Below are 10,648 nucleotides of genomic sequence, written 5' to 3'. Positions count from 1 at the left end.
CGAGCGCGCCAGGGTCGGGGGCGAGGGCCGGGTCGGGGGCGAGCGCCGGGGTCGGGGGCGAGGGCTGGGTTTGGGGCGAGCGCCGGGGTCGGGGGCAAGCGCCGGGGCCGGGACGGGCGCGGCGGTGCGACGGGGGAGAGTGGGGATTTTTTTGGGGGAAAAGGCGGGATGAAGTAGGGCGGGTGAGAATTTTGGGTTAAGTGGACATAGCAGTAGCGCATTTGCACAAAACGCGCTGCTACTACCTTCAGTAGCTGTAGCGCTTTATACGAAATTCGCTTCTACTAACTTCAGTATCTGTAGCGGTTTAGGCAAAATGCGCTGCTACTACCTTCGCTACTGCCAGTTTCCCTTTTTCTTTTCCTTTATTTTATCCCACTTTTATTTCCCGAGGGCAGTGAACGAAGGGAGGGCGATATATATTGCATCATTTGACGGTTAAATATGTATGCAAAATAGGAACATATATATTACACATCATTGGACCCATGCATAATAATGGCTAAGTGTGTATACAAAATAGGAACATATATATATTACATCATTTGACCGATAACATAAGTTTCCTCAGTGCTGACGTTTTCGTTTTTTAGTCAGCTTCTTTCCCTTCTTGTTCGTCGAAGAATAATTAAGCCCCTCATTGTGACTTTGCCTTTTCCATGGAGTACGATTTTTCTTAGGTAATGTAGTATTGATTCTTCTTTTGACGTATACTTCATCATCATCGTCATCTTCCCTCTTTGGGTTGCCGTACTGATCATAGTCTTCCTCGTTGGCGACTCCATCCATTCCAATGATGTTCCTTTTGCCTCTCCTCAGGACAACACGGCTGGGATTGCGCGGGTCAGTTATGAAGAAGCATTGTGTCACGTGCTTAGCGTGTACCCATGGCTCATTTTTTGCGATAGCATTCACGGTAGCGCTCTTAGCGTCGGGTATAATCATGGTAGTGAAAATCCGGCTTTCTATTTCGACATTCTTAGCCCATCTGACACGGAACATCGTCGTGTTGTGCAGTCTAGAGTAGTCAAGCTCCCAGATCTCCTCGACCCTTCCATAAAATCGTTCAGTTGCGCCATTGTTGCTGCCGATCATGCATTCCATCGTCACCCCTGAGTTCTGATCATCACTGTCCATATCTTTGGCCTCCGTGTAGAACGTGTATCCGTTGATATCATATGCCTGATAGGTTACGAGGTTGGGCGAGGGGCCATGTGCTAAGGCGTATATGAGCAATCCTTCCTTAGAGCCCTCCTCCGGAGGATTAGCAATAATATGCTCTTTGAACCAATGCAGGAAAGTGGAGTTATGCTCTCTAGTAACTTCAGCGTCCGTCCTGCATACCCCCCGGTCATGATACTTCTTTGCGATAATTTATTTGTGTAGTGCCACGAAAGGATCTACCTCGTCTAGGTGTTGTAGCACTACCAAGTTTGCTCTGTCAAAGTCGCTGCATCGATCTGAGTATGCCACGTGTAGTTCCCTGCGACCGTTGCAGTGACCATCTCCTTCGAGCCTCCCATCGTGCTTGTTAACGGGCAAACCAACACTAACACCAGGCGGCTGGTTTGCGCCATATAGAAAATTCTCACAGAAAGAGATGCACTCTTGTGCCAAATAGCCCTGGACAATGCTTCCATCCGGACGGGACATGTTACGAACGAATCCTTTGATGATCCCATTCATCCTCTCAAATGGCATCATGTTGTGCAGGAATGACGGCCCCAGGTCTATTATGTCATCCACAATATGGACACACAGATGCACCATCACGTCAAAGAACGCGGGCAGGAAGTACATCTCAAGCTCATTCAGTATCACAATGATCTCTTCCTGTACCCTTTGCAGCTGCTTCACACTGATCGACTTTCGAGAGATGACGTCGAAAAAGTTGCAGAGACCAATAAGCGTGTCACGGACGTGCTTGTCCATTATCCCTCTAAGGGCAATAGGTAGTATCTGCGTCATCATCACATGAAAGTCATGAGACTTCATCCCGTTGATCCTTTTCTTGTCCATGTCTAGATATCTGCTTATCTTGCCACAGTAACCGGAACTAACTTTGACTCCGGTAAGGCACTTAAAGAAGGCATTGATCTCAGCCTGACTTAAGGTGAAGCAAGAAGGGGGGCAATAATCCTCTTTCTTTATTTTCTTGCCCTTCTTCTCCCATGCCTCTGTCTCCGTCTCTATCTCGTCTGACATTTTACGGGGCGGCATGTGCAGATCTTCCCTAATTTTCAAATATTGCAAGTCTTTTCTTGCCTTCGGCCCATCCTTGGTCTTATCCGGCATGTTCATCAGTGTTGCGAGCAAGCTCTCAAGGACATTCTTACAAATATGCATTTGATCAAGGCAATGAGGTGTATCGAGTTTGTGCCAGTACTCCAAGTCCCAGAACACATACCTCGTCTTCCATACCTTCAGCAGCGGCTCCGGCGCCTTTCTCATCGTCTTTCCCGGCGCGGGGCACTCCTTCCAGTTTTTCAACAGCTCATCGATTTCGGCACCGCTCTGCTTACGTGGAGGTCCTCGATGCTCAGCGTGACCATTGAATAGATCTCCACGGTTTCTCCATGGGTCGTCCTGTTCAAGCCATCTTCGATGCCCCATGTACACGATTTTCCCAGACCCGCCATCTTTCCTTGACGTTAGCTGCTGAGACGTCGTATCATCCATGCACCGCGTGCATCCGCAATATCCATGGCACACCTGGCCTGCCACATATCCATAACCGAGATAGTCCTGCACTGTCGTGATCAGCGCGACTCTCATGTTGAAATACTCACCTTTGCTGGCGTCCCATGTCTTGGCCGGTGTTTTCCATAACGTGTCTAACTCCTCTTGAAGTAGTCCCAGATACAAATTAATATTATTTCCTGGTTGTTTCGGCCCTTGAATAAGCATGCTCATGTGAATGTACTTCGATTTCATGCACAACCAGGGGGGAGGTTGTACATCCATACAAACACGGGCCATGTGCTATGGTTGGTGTTCTGGTTGCCAAACAGATTCATGCCATCGGTACACGCGCTGAGCACGATGTTCCTTCCATCACAATCAAAATACCGATAGAAGCTGTTCAACTCTCTCCACTGGCTTCCATCCTTCACGTGTCTCAGCTTCGGATCATCTCCATCGTCGGGCTTCTTCCTCTCCGCGTGCCAGCGCATTAGCTTTGCTTCCTTGGGATCTACAAAATACCTCTGCAGACGGGGAGTGATCGGTAAGTACCATACAACTTTCTAGGGAAATTTCTACCCGGCCTTCTTGTATCGAGAAGCATTGCACACCGAACAGCTTGTTTTTTCCGCGTGCTCCTTCCGATAAATTATGCAATCGTTGATGCATGCATGGTATCTAACGTGTGGAGATCAAGAGGGCACACGACCTTCTTGGCCTCATCAACACTAGTTGGACATAGATTACCCGCAGGAAGAACATCGTTTAGGTACTTGAGATGCTCATCGAGGCTAGTGTCGGTCCATTTGTTTTTAGCCTTCGTCTTCAGGAGTTGGAGCGTGAAACTCAAGCGGGTCACCTCAGGATTGCAACCATCATACAATGGAGTGTTCGAGTCTACCACCAGTTGCTCCAGCTTAGTCTCCTCTCTAGAAGCATCTCTCTCAGTACTCGTCTCCTTGCGAAGCAATGCTTGAACATGAGGGTCCCGCACGATTGAACTTAGTACCGATGAACTCTGCTGCGTGGAGTCCATGTCATTCTCTCCGCCGCCATGTCCAGCCCCTTCTCCTTCGCCATGTCCGGCCCCTTCTCCGCCGCCATGTCCGGCCTCTTCCCCGCCGCCATTATCGATCATCTCTTCATCTTGCCCCATGTCATCATTGTCTGCCCCGTCGGCATCCTCAACATCGTCATCCTCATCTTCAATTATCCACCGCGTATAGCCATCCATGAAACCAGTCATGAGCAGGTGCGCTTCGACACGACCATCGTCATGGGGGTCGAGCCAAACTATTCCTTTGCATTTTCGACACGGACATAAAACCTCTGCCCGGTTATTTTCTTTCATGTCCTGCACCGCCGACCGCAACCACCTGTCCACCATCGTTCCACTGACCATCGTCAACTCTGCATGGTAAGAATAAACAAATTGATTATAAAAATGCATGCATGCATCAAAGTCATAAATTCTTTTGGCATGACCTTCCCTAAAAATAGGACATATATGGATCTAGAGTTTGCCCGGAATTCGCCGAAACGGAAATAAATTGACATTTCGGCAAAACATAGGCAACTCAAAAGCACAATTTGGCGTGCCACACACACAATTTCCACAAACATATCACACACACATAAACATATTTTCATTTTGCAAAAGCATGAAATTTTCATCACCTCTATCTCGATCGAGATCGAGCACACGGTGGAGATGATGTTGTAGGGAGAGATCAAAAGTGCATAAAGCTCTTCTTGACAAAGATAGATCTAGTTAGGGGGCAAATAGGTCACTTAACTAAGTGCTACATCTACCTAGCTAGCTAATTTGGGAGGAGACAACTTCAACTATGGAGGGGAAAGGAAAAAGAGAAAGGAGATGCATTAATGGACGTGGTGTAGTTAGGTAGGAGTAATGAAGAGAGAGAAAGGTGGATAGAAGAGAAAGAGTAATGAGGGAGAAGTATTGAGGAAGAAGAAGAGTGAGAGTGGGAGCATGTGGGGGAGGTAGGGGGAAGCGAAGAGAGGAGGGGGAGGGGAGGCACGGGTGGGGAAAGGTGGTGGGTTGGTGCGGGTTAGCAGTAGCGCGGGAGGAGAAACGTGCTGCTGCTAAATAATTAGCAGCAGCGCGCTTTGGGCAACGGCGCTACTGCTAACAGTGACAAAAAATTTGGCAATTTGAAATGTAGAAGCAGCGATCCCACTAAAAGCGCGCTACTACTACATCCGTAGCAGTAGCGCGGTTCAGGCCACGGCGCTACTGCTAAATGGAGCTCGATGAACACCGCCGGTGGATATTTGTAGCAGCGCGGTTTACGCAGAGCGCGCTACTGCTAAAAATTTATCAGCAGCGAGTTTCCAGCACACACGCTACTACTAATTAGCAGCAGCGCTCCTTTTTGAGCCGCGCTTCTGCTAAGATTCTATGTATAGGCTTTTCCCTAGTAGTGTAAGTGTACTAGATGTTCCCCTTCAAAATGGCTGATTGTTGGCGCCCTTCCCGCTCAATATTTGGGAAGAGGCCCAAGGCCTCCGCCTATAAATAGGACTAGCCACCCATAGGGTACAGGGGCATCTGATCTAGAGGCATTTGCAAGAGAGAGAGATCAACACCCGTGAGAGAGAGGCGACTGAACTACCCTAGCAGTTCATCGCACCAGCCAAGAACAGACCCTCGCGAGGCTGTTCTTCCCTTGTATTGTTCATCATCAGCCCCAGAGGCAATCCACCACACCACACACTGGAGTAGGGTATTACACCACAATGGTGGCCTGAACCAGTATAAATCTTGTGCCTTCTGTGTTATTCTTCGCGTAGTTTAGATCCTTGCGAGGCGATGAGACATGGGTAGGCAGGAGGTGTGATCTTTGCGCGCACCCCAGAGTTCAAACCTTGAGGGTTTGCCGGAACCTGAAATCCGACAACCAATACAACTTTGCAAAGTTAGAGCAAGCACCTTGATGGGTGAATAAGATAGGCCATCCTCCACCATGCCAAGTTTGTTAACTAGTGGATCATTCCGCAATATTCCTCTCGTGCGCCCATTCTCATGTTCATTATGATAATGTTCAATATCTGACATGCATGAAAACATAAAAACAAGTGAGATTTTTTTTGTAATACAGAAGTGATTCTAATCCAATACTGCCTCCCTGTAAACCCCTTTGTGCTATCTCTACAATTCTTTTAAAAGATGCCATGCATGCTGTAATTTGTTGTGTGCATTAATAGAATGTGGCCTACTCCTCAAAATATGAGAGCTCCAGAAGTGATGACACTTCGCAGATGATAGCTTCAACATATAGTAAAGAAGAACAAGTCGACCTGACCTGACAGATTCAAAATATACTAAGGGAGAACAACTTGACCTGACCAGTCGACCGCAAGAGAAGAGTATCATCTTAAAGAAGAGTAGAAGAGCAAGCAGATTGAAGATGTTACAAGTGTTTCAATACAATGTCGGTTGGCCACCCATGATGAACCAGAGCGCACAGAGAAATACTATTCTCTCCGGTCTCTCCATATGTAGCTCACATGCATTTCGAAACTAAAGTAGGAACATTTAGCTAACCAATTAAACATCTCTCAGTTTTACTAATATCAGCAATAATATCAGATATGAATTTGTACAACTAGCTTGTTTAGCTCGATGGGTGGAGCAGTGCTATTACGACACGAACCACGTAGGCTGATTGTGGTCATCATAAAATGGGGAAAACATAAGCATGATCGGTACAGTGTTGACTATGGCAGTGGGATGGCAGATCTGAAGCTGCAAACTGTGCAAAGGGTAGTTAGCAACCGATGTTTGCTTTGAAATAACAACTAAGATTTGGTATGGATAAGAAAGTACGGTCAACAATTGACAAAGAAATGCAATTATGTTGTCTCTCTATATGTCGAGACATGCATTTGGAAACTCAAGTGGGACCTTTAGCTAACCAATTAAATGTGTCGGTTAACAAATATCAGTATCATATCACAATCATATTTGAACAACTAAGCTTTCGAATTCTGAGTGTTGTGTTGTTTAGCTTGAAGGGTAGAGTAATGCTAGTATGACAGAAAGCACCTACGGAGATCATAGTAGAGTAGATAAAAGGGGAAAACCCTAAGCATCAAGAGAAAAATCAGGAAAGTGGAACTAGCTGGACCAGTGGGTGGCGCACATGCTTTTAGAAACTAATATAGGAACATTAGGTGACCAATTAAACGTTCTCTGTTTTAGTGATATGAGCATCATATCAGATTCGTATTTCAACACGTAAGCTTTGGGTTGAGGTCTTGAGGAGCAGTGCTAGCACGACATGAAGCACCTACGATGATGGTAGTGAATCTAAAGGGGGGAAACCATAAGCTTTACAAGTATAGTGCTTGTGCCATGGTGGATCTGAAGGTGCAAACCGGACAAAGCTACTTCGCAACCAATGTTTGCTTTCAACTAGCCACTACGATTTGGTACGGACAAGAAAAGTACAGTAAACAAATTACGATCTATTTTGTGGATGAGATCAATAACTTAAGCACATATGGAAGAGTACCACCTCTCTTGCGACACTGTGTAGGCCTATGCTGATACATTGAGGGTGCTGCGGGTGCGATGGCTGTCGGTGGCGGGGAAGAAGACTTTAGATGGTAGACGGCCGGGTCGGGGGGATATATCCTATTGCCGTGGACGAGGCGGTCGTAGGAGCGGCAACGGCAAGGTGGACGACGGCCCCGATGAAGCGAGAGGAGGCGATGAAAGGATCCTGGTCCAGCGCCATGGATGAGAGACGTCCATCTCTTGTAGTGGACGATGGGGTAGGGGTAGCGGCTCCGGCAAGGTGGAGGATGGGGTGGCGGACGGAGGAGGCTGGCCGCAGTGCGGAGGTTGTCGTGCCGCGACGGTGTATGAATGGGGAAATGGAGGGGAGGTGGGGCGATCTCAAACTTTGGGACACGCTTCTCTGAAATGGGGGAAAGTTACGAACTTATCCCCCGTTTAAAATTTCAGACATCTCGTCGGTTGGGGATAGGACGGTAATCTCGCATCTCCCAAATATTTGCCGGTAACTATTTCAGGTGAGGAGAGGGTGTTTTGCCGCCCACAGTGTATGAACGGGGCTGACAGGTAGGGCGGTTTTGTCACGTCTGATGGAAGTTACACATCTGCCCCTATTTAAAATATTAGCCTACATCGATTTCGGACGAGGAGAGTTTGTTTTGGCACCCACCGTGTATGAATGGGGAAATGGAGGAAGAGACACATGTCTTTCGGACGAGCTTGAATCAAATGTGTTTTTCCGCCCACGTTTGGCGCCCACCGTGTCTTAATGGGCTCAGAGGCTGTGGTGTCACGTCTGATTGAAGTTACTAGTCTACCCCTATCGACAACAGTGTAAATCCGGTCGATAAGGATGTCAAGTGTCAGGGGTAGATAGTAATTTCCATATCGCAAACACTTGCTTCGGGCAGCCCACAAATTATTGTGGGTGTTTAGCCGCTTCGTTCAAAACTTGGGAGAATTAGTATTCACGTTTGCTCTGGGACCTGGCAAACTAAATTCAAATCCAGTTTGTATTTGATTACGAATATCCACAGAGAATTATACGTTTTGTTATTTATTTCTTCAAAACCACAACAAAGATTCATTCCACCTTTATATATGATTATGATTTAGAAATACCGTGATCTTTGAATTCAGTAGGTTGGATAAACTCTGATTCAAACAGTTATTTTATCCAATACAATATGCTCACACAAAAAACAGTTCACCTTATGTCAATCATACAAGTACTGAGGATTACCTCGCCTAAAAAATTCGGATCATTACAACACATGGACAACATGGAATTCCGGACAACGTAGGGGGTCTTGCAACATAATCCATTCAGAGACATGACACAACATGCAAGTACAATAATCTAATGACAATTTTAACTGGTATCTAAAGAAGAACCGGGATTACCTTGGGCTTCAGATAGCAGAAACAGCAGGACCTCCTCCATCTTCAAATGCAACATTCTTACTTCCTCCAATTCTTGGGTTGGTTGCAAAATGTGTGTTGCTAATTCCGTAATTCCTAGCCTCAAGAGAAAGATTACCTCATTCATGGAAGCCACACAATCTCTTTTTGCCTCTAGTAGAGCCTCAAGCACTATAATATCTGTGCTCAGACTGCTCTCCGGCGGTGTTGCCTCTGAACTGCTACCATCTGGTAACATGGATGGCGCACTGCTTCCACAAATAGATTCTGGGATTGTACATTGTGTCCTAGTGTGAACGGCATCCTGAAAGGTTCCCCCTGGACATAAGTAAGAGATAATTATCGTATGATCTAGGCAGTAAGCTTACATGGTAAACGACAGACGAATTATTGCCGAGCATGCCAAACTATATTTAAATGGTTCGAAGCAGCATCAGCCGAAAAGAAATTAAAATGGTAAGATGAAAGTTGAAAGGGAGTGTACAACCGCTATATTTAAGTTGCCAAGGCATCTAAGCAGTTGAAATAATCTGAGAAAGCACTTAACAGTGTGGCCTCATATAAACTACGAAGACAGTCTTGTGATGAAGTTGAGAGGAAACGTTAAGGACTCAAATGAAATAGGCATGCATTTCTTTACGATAGTACAGCAGGCACTGCTGACATATTGGTGAACTCAGGTATAACGTAACAACAAACAAGCATTCGAATCAAGCAATACAGCAAAACAGACAACTGAACTATTTGTAATTCGGTAGGATTACACGTTGAGGGCACAAGCCAAGAAAGCATCCCACTCGCATTACATTTAACATGTACTAAAACACACTGGCTTACCATATGTTGCTGTGAAGCCTAGCTGCTCTTGCAATGTTCTTTGAAGATATCGTCAGCATCACGTGGTTGCAAATCTAGTTGTTGTAGTTTATTCTGCACCATCTATTTAGGTAAAATTAATTTTAATCGCATGCACTGGTCCGAATTGATCATCAATGGTTCATCTAAACTAATGAAAGAAGGGTGTGTGCATACACGACAATATATCTGCTTCCCTCTATTTTTATGCTTGTTCGAGGTGCCAGCACCAAAAGAACAAATATTTTGCTTGATGGGGTTGGCAGCTCCATAATTAATAGAAGCATCAAATTAGTCATGCAACTTGGGAAGATCAAGAACACACAAACAAGTAATGAACAGAGCCTTGGAGCAGTGATGCAATAGCTAGCATCAGAAAATGTAGGGTAAAACAAACAAAAAGCAGCGGAACCACATGCTAGTTTGCTGATGTGCAATTAAGCATATAGAACATTAAGCAGTCTGATGGAACCAACAGGTGGCATCAGAATAAAACTAAAGCATATTAACTATATGTGCACTGGTATGTAATTTAACACATGTAATATGTTCACTGCCAGAAGTATGGCCCTACAGGTGCAAGTAGAATAACGCGTCTCATGAAACACTGAATGATGCCCTAAAGAAATTCAAAGGTGCGGTGCTTATGCTAGGAAAGTGAACGTAGGCGCCGGCCGTTGGATAATAGTACCTAATTCTCAGCGGCATATGGGTATCGTTGTCATACTTGATAGCTAAGGATCATCGATGGTGCTCGTGTTGCGGTTGAGTTTGCACCATCTGTCACCGTCGCTGAAGCTGCGCTCATCTGTGGTAAGTGAATAGTTGCATGATAAAGAGCAAAACCGAAGGAGTACAAATCGAAATAACCTGATGAGGCTGCGGCGTCGGTAAAGCATTGCCGGTGGAGTTGAATATGGCGTCCGTGGAGCGGGTCCGGTGCAGTCGACGAAGGCTTCGGCGGGCGCGTTGTATAGTGCTTTCGGTGAGGCGGATCTGTTGCGTCGGACGAGGGCTTGTATGAAGGGCCAGCGAAGTGGCGGATGAGGGAGTCAGTGAAGGGCCTACGCTGTGGTGGAGGTCGCCGGTTAAGCAGATCCGGTGCGGTGGACCATGATGGCAGTCAAGGAGATCTGGAGCGGTGGA

This window comes from Triticum dicoccoides, chromosome 7B (genome assembly GCF_002162155.2).
Source record: "Triticum dicoccoides isolate Atlit2015 ecotype Zavitan chromosome 7B, WEW_v2.0, whole genome shotgun sequence".
Classification (NCBI taxonomy): domain Eukaryota; kingdom Viridiplantae; phylum Streptophyta; class Magnoliopsida; order Poales; family Poaceae; genus Triticum; species Triticum dicoccoides.
This window is presented reverse-complemented; position numbering follows the sequence as displayed.